Source organism: Ambystoma mexicanum, chromosome 2p (assembly GCF_040938575.1).
Source record: "Ambystoma mexicanum isolate Mex_15411 chromosome 2p, UKY_AmexF1_1, whole genome shotgun sequence".
Taxonomy (NCBI): Eukaryota; Metazoa; Chordata; class Amphibia; order Caudata; family Ambystomatidae; genus Ambystoma; species Ambystoma mexicanum.
In genome coordinates this window covers 232,185,773-232,198,210 of record NC_090923.1, presented here as the reverse complement: position 1 = coordinate 232,198,210, position 12,438 = coordinate 232,185,773, and positions in this window count along the sequence as shown.

The following is a 12,438-nucleotide window of genomic DNA, read 5'->3' as shown; positions in this document are numbered from 1 at the left end:
CTGGTCTTTCCTTGATAATAGATCAATGAGAGTTTTTTCACTATTAGCCTCGGCTGAGCTGGCACCAGTCACATGCGGTGTTATCAACGCTCATGCGTGTCTCCCACATTATACAATGTATTTACAAAGCCTCTGTTTCGATCACTTGGGATATCTGGGTATCACCTACACTAATTACGCAGATGACACCCAGATACCCATACCCGTCATCGGAGACTATGACTCCGACACCAAAGTACTTAACAGTATTTATAGTGTCATTCAGGCCTGGATGGCAATACATGGACTTTGCCTCAATGACGAGAGACAGAGATTCTCCTTCTAGGCTCCAAGCACAAACTCAATAGACTAGACAAACAATTTGATACTTTTAATATTGACGGCAACTCTATTAAGGTTTCTAAGGATGTAAAAACTCTTAGCATCTATAGCGACTCATCTCTAAACCTATGGACAGGTTAATGAATCTGCCTCTTCAATAGCATATACCTGTAAGTTAATAACGGCCTGCAGAACGTACCTCTTTACACCCAAATGTATCGCCACAGCTAGAGCTCTAGTACTCTCCAAGCAAGACTACTGTAATGCTCTGTACCCTAGAACCAGTCAAAAGAACTTGAAAAAATTGGAAGTTCTGCAAAATAATGTCATCATTGCAGCTCTGAAAATTCCCAGATCTCAACACATCTCTGAGGTAAGATTCAACCTGAACTGGCTTTCGGTTTAAGCAAAGGATCGCTTTCAAAACCCTCTCACTTACCTACAAATGTCTCGCTAACCTAGCACCAAGCTATCTAACAAAAACTTTGCACGCATTACCTCAGGCTGCCCCATGAGGTCGGCACAGGCACATTGCCTCAAAATCCCTAGTTGTAAGCTGCAAAAGGCAGCAGATAGTAGCTTCCCCGTCCTAGCAGCCAAATTATGGAACACTTTACCCTTACCACTAAGAACTGAACATACCTACTACCCATTTAGGAGAATACTAAAACCTGGCTTCTGGCCCAAGAATCATAGATGCCACTATGCCCTACGACCTTAACCACCGGCAGACCTACAAACTGTGCGAAATGTAAGAAATATACTCTGGCAATCATGTAATCTATTCTTGTAAAACTATGTAAATTATATCTCATTCAAATGTATTTTTTTGAAAATTGTGCACACTTTATTCATGCCATTGTACCTCTGTAACTATCTATGTAGGAAGTGCACCCAGATGCCTAGTGGCTTGGAGCGCCATACAAATACATAAAATACAAATACATATGTACTTTATGCATGAGTAGCGACTATGGCTGGTGAAATGCTATGTCACAGGTTGTTGCAGTGATCCTGATTCAATCGGTGACTGCACTCCATGAGAGGTCCCTCTGCACCCTTTCAGGTTCCTAGTCTCAAGCCCACCATCAGGTACTGGCCCTCCTTTGATGAATTTGGAGGTACAGTTTCCGGTGGAGGTGATGAGGGAATCACATCAGGCCATCTCTGTCAGCAGGTAAACATGTGCACTGTCTCTCGTGTTATGTCTGTATTTTTGGTCATCATGGTCTTTGCTTTCATGCCATATATTTGCTAGCTGGGGGTGTGATCCTTGAGTCATGGTAAATGCCAGGGAAGATGTGTTTCTGTTCACATGCATGTGTGTGTATGTGCAGTTACACTTCAATGTGTGTGCATTGTTTTGGCGGATGCACTTTCGTACTAGACACAATTAATCGATGTTATTGAGCAGCATTTATCACACTTTAGCCATTGGCAGTGTTCCCAGCATTCTGGATGTGCATACTAATTGATGGCATGCATGTCTCCTTACTGCCATCCTTCTACTCTCCCTGCCCCATGTTTCCTGTGGGGCCCTGCCGATGTCCTCCATGTCCACACTACTCTTTGACCTGTGCCATTGCCCACTCCACTCCCATATCTGCTCACATGACCTGCTCTGCCCTGCCACTATTCCACATGTAACACACACGTCCATTGTCAGGTCTACTTATCCTCAGCTGCACTGCTTCATGACGTAGCCTCTGGCGACACAGTTCTGGGCATTTGTGTATGTTGACTCCACAGGACAGGGTTGTCACACTTGCTGCATGTAGGGTTCTACAGATATGCGCATGTGTACCCCTAATGGACTGCTCCTGTGTTACCCAATCAGGTCACTTATTTTGCACATTGTTTCTGTATGTTCTCTATGCCAGGATGCAGTGCATGATTCATTGTTTGTATTATATGTTCATCTATCCACCACTGTGAGTGACTGCACGGTGTGTGTGCACATTGTGGACCCATGCATGTGTCACATCATCCACTCCCCACAGCTTGTGTCCATCTGTTGTCCATGTGGGAGTTACCAGTGCGCCCTGGGATCCATGCACAGTTACTGGGATGGTCTCACACAGGGTGTGTGGTCTGTTGGAAGGTGAGTGAACAGCTGCATGTTGTCCTGAGGTCCATATACAAAGGGGGGTTGTTGGTTGGAGCAGAATATGGGTATGTGGTTGGTGCCACTTCTTTGCAGGGATGTTGCATACATGGGTCTCTTTCTGCTTTGCATGCCATGGTGGGTGATGCCTGTTGTTTTTTTATGTAGAGCTTTTGATTGAACTTTCACATGTGGCCATTCTTTGCCACTCTGCCCTTCTTCATCACCCACTTTTATCCTTCATCGCCCACTACATTTGGTATTTTCCCTTCTATGGGCCTTCCAGACTCTCTGACCAGGATGCTTCTTGCACAGGTGTTCATGTATCTGCCTTCCTCTCTTGGACAACTTCTCTCTGCCCTCACCCACTTTGATGTCAGACATATCCATCCTCATCTACCCTCCAGCTAGTCTCTTCCATGCACTGCTGTTCACCTAACCCCCCTCCGTCCCTCTCTCTCTCTCTATATATATATATCTCTCTCTCTCTCTTTCTCGCTCTCTCTCCACTGCTAGTCAATCGTCACTCTTTGTCCTGTCTCCCTCTTGCACACTGTCATCCTTCCACACTGGGTGGTCCATGCCTATGTCCTTGTTCCATACAGGAGTTGACATGGCTGTCCAATATCTTTATGTTGATGCAATAGATGTCTTTGTGATTTCCAAATGTTTTTTCAGGTGAGATGCAGTCGATGGGAGCCTGTGCAGGTAACTGAAGCGTACTCATGGTGGCACTTGTGTTGTCGTTCGTGGCAGGGAGTCTGGCACTGTGTGGGGTTATTTTTCCTTTAATCGTATTGAGGTGAGCGGTTCCAGCTTCATGGGTGCATGTGACACATGGTAATGGTAGGCTGGTGTGTCTATGCATGCTGTTTTCTCAAGACAATCAGGGTGGCACTGGTTGTAGGGTCATAGTTGTAAGTGAGCCTGTCACTGTAGGGCCTTTGCTGGTGAATTGTCATGAGGGTGGCAGGTCCAGCAGCATGTGTGCTGGGACATATGGTGACGGGAGTGAAGGGGAGTTGTTCCTTGCAGTTTTCACATGTGTCTTGCCTGCCGCATTGCATCCTGTTCAATTAGTTTTTACTAGACTTGTCTACCCATGCAGGCACTCCAATCTGGGTCATTCTTCCCTTCTGGGGGTGCTGTCCAAAGACAATTCCACACACAGCATTGCTGACAATTTGGGGATGCCATGTTGACCACAGACACCAGGCACACACCATTGGCCAGGTGTTCTTGTTTGCCGTGGTGAACATGTACTGTGCACGGTACACTGGCAAATTATTTGCAGCGAGTTGACAGCTGCTCAGTGCATATCAACACTCCCTTCAGTATCAAGCAAATTGGTCCCTATTCAATCCAGTCCCTGTGAAGTCTGACTTCCCTATCTCTTTCCTGTTGCCTGCTACTTTTTCTGTGGCAGAGTCATTGGCCTCTGTTTCTCATTCCTTTCTCATTTCTGCTTGCCTCGTTCATGCCAGTTGTCTCGGTGCCCTGCCTTCCAGTAGGACTGCTACCACTGTGAACAGCTGCCTTCTGCCAGATCCTGTCTTCTATACAATTGGTGATATTTTTGCATCACATCGTCTTGGACTTTATTAGCGCCATGGCTACCCCCTTACCGCATTCTGGGTCCGGGTTCCCGAAATAGGGACTTACCAGGTCATTCCAACCTTGGAGGACCTGGTAAGTCCCCATTCCGGGAACCATTCCCCATTCCCATTCGAGCCCCCATAAGGCTCAATGGGAATGGGGATGGAGCTAATAACGGTACTGCAATTTGCGGTACCGTTATTAGCTCTGAAGTCCCTTAACGGGTTCCTTCCATAACGCCTGGACTAGGGTGGTAAGGGATTACTGGTGCCCTTAGCGGTGCCGGTAATCCCTTACCGCCTACCGCGTAATGAGGCCCATTAAGTTTAAGGTTGCGCTCCCACCGCACCTCGCGCTTTTCTTTAAACCATCACTCACCTGTTGCCGGACATAGCGGTTTCATCTAACTTCCTCCCGGCCGCGATCCGCTCCTCCACAGCTGCTTCTGGGCCGCAATTCCATCTATTGGGAAGAAAACAGAAGAAACAACGTTATTCAGGAATTAACAACAATATCGAGAGCAATAATACAAAACAGAAAGAGGAAAAGACAAGAGACATTGAGAGGCACTTACTATCAACCAAGAGAAGCATAGTTGCAGCTGGACTGGACTATTACTTACCAGGGATCAGTGAAGAAACTAGATCCCATCAACAAGCGCCCCTGCCAGAAGTAGCAGGACGGAGAGCTCACCATCAAAAATTAACAGGTGAGCCTTATGGGCCAGTACATGCCCACAGAAATTGCACCTTGGGTAGAAGGGTTTGAGAGTTACCATAGTCACTGATCAGCGCACTCACGTTTTCTCACATCCACGCAGGAGCAGTGTCAGCAATTGTCACAGTCCACAGCTTATCCACAGGGGGAGAGATCTCACAGTGGTGATCTAATTCCTGGGAGGGCTGCAACCGTGCCCCAACGCCTCCACAGAGACCAGGTAAGCGTTACAGTACCAAAGGAAGACAATAGTATTTTGCCTGCCTGATTGGAAGAAGTAAACATGTAGCTTTTGATGGCCGTGAATAACTAGGTACTAAGAAATGAATGTTACCAAATTAAGACATTTTTTCTGTTACAACATATTTTTATTTGCTTATGAATTTCTCACATTTGTGAATTGAACTTACATTTTTAATGCCTGCAAAATAATTTTACTCCCAACTTTGAAAAATAGGGAGTACAGTACTGTCACTTACAAATCTTATATGGGGCACTGTTTGTGCATATTGTTTTATGTCTAATGGACGCACACAATTTGCCTCTCCCAGAGACACATAGGATAGGCCTAAATTCATCATTGAATGGCACCTGGGTTTGTGGCCTCACTGTATGTGCTCCACAGGGGTAGGTTTTTAGGTGAAGTATGATTGTACCAGCTGGGTGCATGCAGCCTCGCCGCGTACCCTTTGGCCAACCAAGTGCAAGGGTGGTGCCTGATGGTGAGGGTGGTGTTCCACCGGCATTTCCACTAGTATGCCATGCCATGTGACGACATTGTGCCGTACACATGCTGTCACTATGATTTTAAATACTACTCGTGGTGCACATAGCAACACCCCACCAGAGTGATAAAGGCAGTGGAACCATGACTTCAGCACTCTGTTGCCCTCATTAAAAGTCAGGCGTTAAGGGATTAACGGCGCCGTTGGCGCCGTTAACCCTTAACGCCTGATTCACACTTTAACGCCTGCTTTTTGCAGGCGTTAAAGTCCAAGGCGCTAAGCGACCTTGGTGCTTATTACGGCACCGTAGTTTACGGTGCCGTAATTAGCGCCTTCCCCATCCCCATTATGCCCTATGGGGCAAAAATGGGAATGGGGAAGGGCAAATGGTGAATGGGGAATTACCACCCCACTCACCTTGTAATGGGCCGGTAATTCTGCCATCCACCATGGCGGAATCCAGCATGGATAATGGTGCTAATAGCACCATGGTCCACCGCCTGACTTGTAATGAGGGCCTGTATGTACACTCCACTATGGCCCTAGTGGCTACATGTGCTTTATTTTATCTCACCTCTGCTGGTGTTGTAGGATTCCAGATGAATGTCATCATGAATGGAGACAGCGAGGAGGCACTGTTCCCTGAAAATGTGTACATGGTTGTCATTTGCATTTATTGTCAGGGTCTGTTGTTCAGTGTGTCACGTGCATGCAGTTAATACTCACCAATGAGCAATGCGTTGCTATGTTTTCCATTGCCAGGGCCCAGTGGAGTGGTCACTGGTGGAAAATGTAGCTATCATGTGTGCTGCCTGGAAAATTGGCATACACTAACATGATGAACCCATTAGCATTGCACACTACTGGCATGTTAATAGAGTGCTAGTGCTTTCGATTCCAGTACATGTGTTACACCAATTGGGCGGAGGGCGTAGCGCAACATGTGTGTAGTCAATTGCACCTACTTCACGGGGTAAGTGTGCTACTGCGTAGAATTCCTGGATCACTGTCTGCCTCTCTGCCAGTGTTCAGGGCATATATATGAGTCTTCACAGACATGCATGTGCTGTTATGCATGCCAATACCTGGTGGAGACAGCAGGATTGTGTGGCCTGCAAAAACCCACCAACTATTGCTGTGGTAAGCTGGAAGGAATGAGTTTCAATGAAATGGAGTGCAGTCAGCATTTTATCTTGGGTGGTAAGGGTTTGGGAGCAGATGGTGGGTGATGCTAGGTCATCTTCCCACTCCCTGACGAGGTCTAGGATTACATGGGGGGCTGTACCTATCATATACCACACTCTTGTTTCATTTGTAAAACTTGGGGTTTCACTCTAAGTAGCCCAGGGTAATCCAGACATGGACCCCTTGTTCTCTGTGCTTTTGGGAGGCTGAAACATGTGCCTGGGGTTGCTGGTGGTCCCCTTGTTCAGGGAAGAATTGATTGGCATGTCAGTGCTGGACTGCCCTTGTGGGTGGGACCAGACTGATTTGCAAATGGATAGTTCTTCTCTGTGAAGATTGTGGCAAGCTAAAACATGGTTGTAGACCTTCCTGAGTGGTATTTGACCCATGTTCGTTCCCAGTCGAGGGACTCCCACTCTCTTGTTTAATATATTGTTTAATTTGATACAGAAAGAGGTATCTGCTGGGGAGTAAATAATGAAGCTATATTTGTGATTCAAGAGGTGTCAAAAACATATCTATGGTGCCTTTTTATTATGAGTCTGGAAGGAAGGGAAATGTGAAGGAATTTGGAAAGATGTTAGGATTAATAATGGGCAGGAATTCAGAACAGAGTCCAGTTGGTGGATTTTGAAATTGTCAGCAATGAAAAAGGACAAAAGAGATTAAATTTAGCATAAAAATGTATCATGTGCAAGGTGGTTGATGAATAATTAGTACTCCCAATGGATTAGAAAAAAACTAGACAAATTGATATTCAAATTATGACATAACAGGAAATGCAGTATTGAATGGGCCACAGTCAATCCTGCTTTGTAAAGTACGAGAGTGCCTTTACCCAACCTGATGGTTTAGGGAAGTGTACAAAAGAAGACATTGTTGAAGTGACAGTAACATTGGCATACATATCTCAAGAAAGAAAAAGAACAGGTCGACTACCCCTTCCTTTGTGCCCCTGAGTATCTACAAGTCAGTAAAGTGACAATCTAAATTACTGTAAGATTGTTAAGTACACCACTCTGATTTCTGAACTATGCATTTACATTTATTTTAATACATTTTTTAAACTGCTAAAAAAGACCTACAATATGGTATTATATACATTTTATATAAAAGAAAATAATCAAGGCTGTGCAAAAAATAATTCTCGTGTAAAACAATACAACATGCAACTGTATAAATACAGAAAGTATAAAAACTCTTTCAAAAAATAAAAAAGGAGAAAAACAGAAACCACTATTGTTGGGGAATAATACTACTACTGTTTAGAATTTTCAAGGAATAGAGATCTAGCATCAGTAACTCTAATCATTCCTGCATAGTTTAATGCAACCGTTGTCTAAGGGGACAGCTGTTTCTTCTTTAATCTCTTAAATACAGCCTCTCTACATTACTGTATGACATTATTTGAGGGTGTGATTGATATTACAACTTGTATCAAACACCCATCGATTTTAAATGCGAATTGAAAGAAAGGAAAAATTGGTGACAGTTTCCTTTAATTTAGTCGACATATGTTTCGGCCATCTAGACTCATATAGTTCACTCTCACAATGCTGTTGGTCTTGTAAATATAGGCCATCTTCAGGACAATGGAACTGGTTTAAACAAGTAGTTTATACTTCCCAAAAGCAATGTTTCTTATATTGCAATCTACAAAGAAGATCAAAAATGTTTTATTAAGAAAATGTATTTTTAAAAAAGGAGTTCAGGTGGTTATATTCTAAGAGTTGTGACTGCGGTATCTGTTTCATGTACCACCACACTAACTGACCTGTATATGCAGGTGACCTGAAGGTGCAGTTCAGGAGATGAAACAACAGGAAACAAATTGCTTTGTAAAAAACAAGATGCTGAACAATTTACTGCAGGACCAGCTGAGAAATAACTCGGAGGACAAACGTCTCCTTGCAGAACAAGTCGCTAGAGAAGCTCTTGTTATATTTCACAAACAACAGCACCAAAAGGCACACCCAACAGAGTGTAATCATGATCCACAAATGGAAATCAGAACAAATTCTTTAAATGCTTGGGTTCAATCTCCAGGAGGCTTTACGGCTCAGAGTGACATTGAAATCCGGCCCCGTGAAGATGAGACTTCCATTCAGAGAGACTTGCCTTGCCCCTTAGTAGAGGGCCATATCGATGCTTCTCATTGAGGCATCTCAATCTTGACATCTCCATCTAGAAAGGAAAAAACTTGTTCTCCTAGAGATGCTGTAGCTGTGGTCACACTTGACGTTCCGTTTGCCATTGCTTCAACTTCTGCAAACACTGAGGGTTCCACCATCCCATATCCCGATGACCCTAATGCTCTTGAAAAAAGTAACGCGTCGACAAGCTCAAACTTTGCCATCTTTGAGAAATCAAAATTGGGAGACATAACAGCCGAAAACACTCAGGTTCCGAGGCAAATAAAGAAAACCAAAAACATAAAAAGTAGCAAAAACATGTTGGCAAAAAACTAAAACAAATTTTTGCGTAATTTGAAGGCCCTAAATGTCACAATCTTAACTGAGCGAAAAAACAATCAAACTAATAAAGCCACTGAAACACCTGTTGCTGAACGTAACCCTGTTAAGAATGCTTCGCTTATAGAAGTCGATTATCTGGAAAAAACAGATAACCAGCAAAGCGATGAAGACTGTATGATCGAATTATTAGCAAACCTGTCTACGCATGATGTTGATCCAGAAACAGGTTCGGCTGACATTGAAACAGATGATGATGAAGTAATTGAGATTGTTTGTGACGTTGAAATAGAAGTGCCGACTGTACATCATCCTCGAGATCAGCAGAGGCCTGGAGTAAATCTCAAAAAGATCTTGCACATTTATAAACCGTCCTCTTCCGAGGTTCTCTGACTCTCAATTGAATCTAGGTGGAGGAAACTTTTTATGACAATTGCAGAAAAAAGAGTCTGCACTTTGAAGGAAATGGAACCCCACATGGGTCATTCTCTCCCCAAAAGGAAGTAGAAAACGTCGCCAACGTCTCCAACTGTGAACTAGAGAAGAACTCTAAAGGTGGGACACTAGAAACTCAGAAAAAGTTTCCTGCTTCCCAATGTTTACCCCGCTATGAGTGGAGAGCTGACAAGAGACCACAAGTCAGCGATGTACAAGCATGAACAGGAACACACACAAACAAACAGAAAGGTACTGTTGATAAAGTACCTTTTGTTACAACCATCCCAAAGGCCTCAATCCCTCGCAAAAGGTCCATGAAACTCATCAAAATCACCTTAAAGAACAACCCAATAGCATTAAAGGATCCTGTTACAAGAAATGGAGCAGTAACTGATTGTACCGATCTAGGAACTTTGACCTGGCTCGCTGGGGCCTTAAATGGCTCTGATGACCTGTAATGCCAGTAAAATGAGAACGCTACATTGATACAGATTGGTTCTTGGAACACAAAAGGCTTTAAGCACCTCTTTGGAAGATCGACTGGAATATTGGAGTAACTAGATGTAATTTGCCTGCAGGAAACTTGGCTTCAAGACTATCCGTGTGCCGCAGGTTTCGAAATAGCCTTGAATCTAGCAATCAAACAGGCTCTGGGCAGGCCAATGTCAGGGCAATTAATAATGGTTAAACAATCCAAAAATTTGAAAATACTAAGTTCTGTAAATCATTCTCCTTATTTACAGTCTGCTGTTATTGAAATAAAAGAACATGCCGAATACGAAAAGAGGTCCCTTCACATCAAAAATAATTATTGGCACCACACGGCTACTGATGAGTCCGATTTCCTTGAATTAATCTGTGAAACTATTGACCACATAGTGGAGAACAATCTAGCTCCTAACACAATTCTATGTGGTGACTTAAACATGGAATGTCTCCAGTTCAAAGACAGAAATGTGGCTACAAATATAACTAAAAGAAGAAAGAAAGATCCTTATCAAATTCTAAATTAATGGGTTGATGAAATGGAGGAGAGGGATCTAATCCATCTAAATGGTTTAATCCAAGGTGATATTCCTCCTCAAGCTACCTGGTCCCAAAGATCCAGTTTTTCTATTCTGGATTACGTTTACGCATCAAATTCCATTGTTGAAAAAATTACGGAACTCATCGTAATTCCAATGGAACAAAGTGATCACAACCTAGTAACTATAAAAATCATGGGTTTGGGTTGTATAGAAAAGGAAAAATGGAACACAAAGATAAGTTGCTTGCCTGGAAGAAACAGGGTTCATTTAAATAGAGAAGACATCACAGTGATTTCATCTACACTCCTACCTAATGATGAACTTGAATCTTGGGATCAAATTGAATACCCAAGACTATTGGAGAAATACTCTGAGTGTAACCTTGGCTCACAAAAAAAAAAGGCTTTCGAAATAGGCATGCTTACGATCCAGAAATTGTAGACAGAAAAAGATTTCTGAGAAGATCGATAAGAGAGGCTTCAAAAAATAACGCTCAGAAGAGACTAAAAACAGTAAATAGTGCTAAATTAGCATAAGAGTGTGACTGCATGGGCACAGAAACCAAATCTTACAAAAAGACGCTGAACAGATGCTAAAAAGTCTGTCAACTAAGAATGTCAAATCCTTTTGGTCCCTGGTAAATAACACGGAGTGTACTCAAGGATCCCTGCAAATATCTTTGGTAACCGAGACCCAATGGATTGCTCATTACACCGACCATTTTAAGGAACAAGGGAACTCTAAACATCAAGGACCGGAACATCACAGACCGTGGGATCTTCAGATAACTAAAATTGACATCTTAGATAACATCAGAAGATTAAGTTTGTCCAGAGCTCCGGGTCCGGACGGCCTGACCAACTGGATGCTGAAGCAAAACCCGGAGGAATAGGCCGACTTTTGCCAAAACCTATTCCAAAATATTATACGAGAAGGAAGAATTCCGAAAACATGGAAAACTGCGTTGATTGTTCCAATTTTTAAGAAAGGCCAGCGGTCCAATCCGAGAAATTTTAGACCGATTGCGTTGCTCCATGTAATCAAAAAAATATTTTCAACTCAAGTCTTGAATCACCTAACAACTTGGATCAATGACGTACAGGCATTGGATATTCGTCAAACTGGATTTATAAAGGGAATTGGCTGCTCACTTAATCTGTTTATACTTAACATCTTAAAAATTGAGGTCATAAAGACAAAAACAAAGATATATTTGGCCTTTGTGGATTTGGCACACGCGTTTGACAGTGTTGATCGAGAATTACTTTGGTCGAAACTGTCAAAACACAAGTGCCCACCTAGCCTCATGAAAGCAGTGCAACAACTATATTCGGAGACTTCTGTTAAAATCAGATTAGATCATAAAGGATCTTTGTCCACTGCCATAAGGACCTCAAGGGGAGTAAAAAAAGAGAGCCACTTTATTTAGCGTCTATGTTTCTGACATTCAGAGGGATTTAGGCGAAGTACGAGCATTCTCGCCAAAGTTAAATGGCACCCATGTTGGGCGCATCTTATACGCCGACGATATCGTTTTGATTGATGTAACACCTGTCGGCTTACAATGAAAATTGAGGGCCCTGGAATTATATACTGCAAGAAACGGCCTTGTGATAAACAGAAATCCTTGTGTTCCAAAACTTAATAAGGCTGCAATCCAACATTTTGAGACACACCAGAGAAGGAGCTGGTGTCAACTCGATACAAGAAGAATGGGAGGGTAGGTGCATGACTGTATTAGAACAGCTGAATCTGGACAAGGAAACTTTGTTACAGAATCCAAACAAAGTTAAAAAGAAGCTGTGGGAAGCAGACTGGTGCGAAACATGCGATACTCAAAATGTCCATCGCTG